Source organism: Alligator sinensis, unplaced genomic scaffold (genome assembly GCF_000455745.1).
Source record: "Alligator sinensis unplaced genomic scaffold, ASM45574v1 scaffold203_1, whole genome shotgun sequence".
Lineage (NCBI taxonomy): Eukaryota > Metazoa > Chordata > Crocodylia > Alligatoridae > Alligator > Alligator sinensis.
In genome coordinates, this window is record NW_005841949.1 from 2,912,490 (window position 1) to 2,916,275 (window position 3,786).

A 3,786-nucleotide genomic window follows, 5' to 3' on the forward strand; every position below is an offset into this window, starting at 1 on the left:
TGGATCTGGATACAGGGGGGGGAGGGCTGGGGCTGGTACAGCCCCAGGCTGTTCCTGGCTAGGCTGCACTCAAGCTGGGTGGCTGTGGCGGTGGCACTGGGAGCGGGGCAACAAGGCAGGGGCCATAGTCCCCCCAACCCCTGCACCCAGCATCGCCACCAAACGCAGTGCTGGCCAGGCCTGGCAGGAAAAGCCCGGCGGTGAGGAGGGAGTTGCCTTTGCCTATATGCCAGTAGGGAGGCATAGCTTAAAAACTGCCAATTCCATTTACATGTCCATCATTGCATGTGTACTTGGGCATTTGTACACTGGACCCTCAGCCCTGCATCAGCTTTTTTAAGTATTGGAGCTTTAATTCCTATTAAAAGCTATAAGAGGAAAAAAACCCCATCTCCGCACAAACTCAGTGCAGCCACTAAATTGGCATTACTTCTTTCTACACTTTGTCCAGTCCCTGCTTGGCTGATCTTACTGTGTGGTGCTAGTGTCTCCCCCAGACACTAAGATTCAGAGTGACCAGCTTTCAGTAAATGTCTAATTCATTTAAATGGAGGTAAACAGTTAGTCCTGTTAGTCTGAAGTCAGAGCAGCAGGCAGGGAAGGCTGACACCTTTAGAGACTAACTGGTTCAGGGAGGCATAAGCTTTTGTAGGCAACAGCCTACTTCATCAGAACTTAAGCTTTTGTTAGGTGGCCCTCATTTAGATGGAAGGCTTCCATTATATTATATCCCTGCTTCCTACTCTCATTGTGCCTGATCCACTCCCTTTGAAGTCAACAGGGGCAGGATCAAGCCCATTTTGAGCTCTTTGGGGTTTTTTTATAGGCTAATGAATCATTCTATCCCAAATGCATTACAGGAAAGTACTAAGCCCTTGGCTGTGGTAAGATGATCTTTCCAAATTGCCCAAGGTAAGAAGCTCTTTTTAAAAACAAGTCTTGCATATATTAAAGCAATTCTTATCTAAGCAGGCAGTAGCCTCTAGCATCAGGCCTTTCCCTTTAGTGTTACATCAGTGCTTGTAGAAGCTAAAAGTGTATAGCAGCAGCTCTTAAACAAGCTCCAGTCCAGCATGGAACCAGAGCTTGTTAGACTACCTTGATAAGGAAGGAAATACAGACTGGAAGAGGTGGTCTTTCCTTTCCATTATCACTAACAGCCTCTATATTCTCTCTGACTAAGGAAGCAGAGAAACTCAGCTGGCCTCTTCAGGTAACAGGGTAAAGGGATCATTTGAAAACAAGATGAGATGCTCTTTTCCAAGGTTTAAGCTTGATGTTAACAATGTTGGCTAGGGACAGACATTCAAAAAGCCTGAGGCTGAATTGATTCAATCTTTGCAGGTTAGTCTAACCTGGCTAGGCTGAACTGGTTTGTAACTGCAGACATCCCAGAAATGCAGGCATGTGCCTGCAGTGGCTGAGGCGAGAACAGGAGCAGGCAATTCTTTTGGGCAGAGGGTAGCTTACTGAGTTTTGGAAAGCCATCGAGGGCCACATGGGTAGCCCCGCCCCCTGACAGGTGCTCCACTCCCTAGTCGCCATCTTGGGATGAGAAGTCCTGCCCCCTAACCCCTGACCTTTGCAACCAAACGTCCCTCCCCTTTGCCCCATGAAATTAATCCTTTCAGTAAGGGGTTTTGCCATCTCTGAAACAGAAAAATACCAAATTATATTCTAAAAATCAAACGTACTACAACATTCATAATTTCATTTAAAAAAATATTTTTGTCCTGATTTACATGTGTTGTGTAGTGTACACAGAGGTGATAGTACACTAGCTTAAAATTAACTCTTACTCTTGTATATTGTGGGAGGGTGTGGGTGGGAAGTGTCACAACCCAAGGGTGTGATATTGTGTGCGCGCGCTTTGGCACTGCTAAATTATTCCCCGCCACGAGGAGCTTTCTTTGCAGGGTGCATTTCTCAGTTGCAAAGAGAAACCCCCAGTGCAAAGGAGTTCCCGCCACCCGCATGCAAATTTGTGTCCCACTATTGGCCAGTTCTAAATTATTCCCACGTGGCGGCTAGTGATTGGCTTGCTAGCTGTATAAGAGGCTTGAGTGGTTTCCGCCCAAGTTGGAGGACTCCACAACCATCTAGTGGAGGAGGAGGACTTCACGTCTTGTGAAGAACTCTAAGCGCTGCGGAGCCTAACGGACCCAGCGTGTGCCTTAAGAAGGCTATAGGGGTCTGATCAACCTCTGGCCTCTCCCCGTCGCCAAGCGCGATCCCTCGACGAACCCCTTCCCTGCGCGCTTGTTCCACGGAGCCTAGCAAGCTTTGTGAGTGTGTGTATCCAGAGCCCTGTCCGAGTTATTTCAAGAGGCTTGAGTTTTCTGTGGGTCTTGTTCGAGTTCGTGTTGTGGAGCCTAGCAAACTCCACGTGTCTGTCTGTAACTGCAACGCAAGCAAGTTTTTCCTGCCTGCACCGTGACCATCTACGGTGTAAGTAAAATAATCTTTAATCAACCGCTACGCGTCCGTGCCTAATTCTAGTCTGCCGGCCTGCATTCCCCGACCCGCGTGCCAGGGCTGCTGGCCACAGCCCGTCGCGCGCCCCCGAGGGCCTCAGACCACTCCCGGCCCGCACAGGAAGGTATAGGTTTGTGGGTACGTGGGGTGTGGGGGGAGAAGGACAGGTATGGGGGATGTGGGGAGTGGGTGGGTATGGGTTTTGTTGGGGGCTGTGAGTGTGTGGGGGGAGGATGGCTGGGGATGGTTGTGGCTTGGTTGGAGGGGGAGGGTTTGTTCACAGCCTGCCCCCACCTTCCCTCCCCAGCAGCAGGCAAAGCCCCCCACAGCACTCCTGCAAGCCTGGGCTCTGCGCACCTGCCACTCTTGGCCCCGAGGCACTAGCATGGGCCACGTGTTCCTGCTTGCTGCCACTTGCCCCATCTGCCACTGCTGCTCTTCGGCTGCTTCCCTGTTTCCCCCCCTTTGGCCACTCGGGCATCACGTCCCAGCTGCTCCTGCCATCTCAGCACTGCAGCTGGGAATCACGTGGTGCTGGAGTGCAACGGGTGCAGGTGTGGGGAGCGGGAGCAGGGAAATGCCTGCGGCAAGCAGGGGGAAGGGTCAGTAAGGGGGCGTGCAGAGTGAAGCGACAGCTGGGTGGGAACACGGGGCCTGTACCAGTGCACCAGGGCCAGGACTGGAGGGGCCCATTGTGGGACGGCAGGAATGGGGCCCAGAGTGGAGTGACAGGAGCATGGGCCTAGGCTGCCAGGGGCTCTATGGAGCTGGGCTGAGTTGCTCAAGCAGGGAGAGGAGGGAGCCAGCTTGGCTCCATAGAGTCCCTGGCAGCCCAGCCCCATGCTCCTGCTGCCCCACTCTGGGCCTCATTGCCACTGGCCCAGGGCACTGGCACAGGCCCCATGCTCCCGCCTAGCTGTTGCTGTGCCCATACACCTGCTCACTGCCCCTTCCCCCTGCCTGCCGCAGCCATTTCCCTGCCCCTCCTTCCCCCCCGCCCACTGGCTGGCACCACATGGCTCCTGGCTGCAGCACCAAGACCACAGGAGCCAGCCCGGCTGGCCCTGAGGACTGCGGTGACCAGTGGCGACACATAGGGGGTGCACGAGAATGCATGTGCACCCCCTGAGAGTGTTGGTGCATCCTCTGACAGGCCGTGCTCCCCGCTTAGGTGACGGGCAGGGGGGCAGGCAGGAGCGATGGTGCCCCCCTTGTAAGCAAAGGCCGGGGAGTGGGAGAGCCAGATGAAGTGCTGCGGCCATTTCTGGGAGCACTGCAGTTGCTTCCTGGTCGGTGCAATTGGCTGCAGGG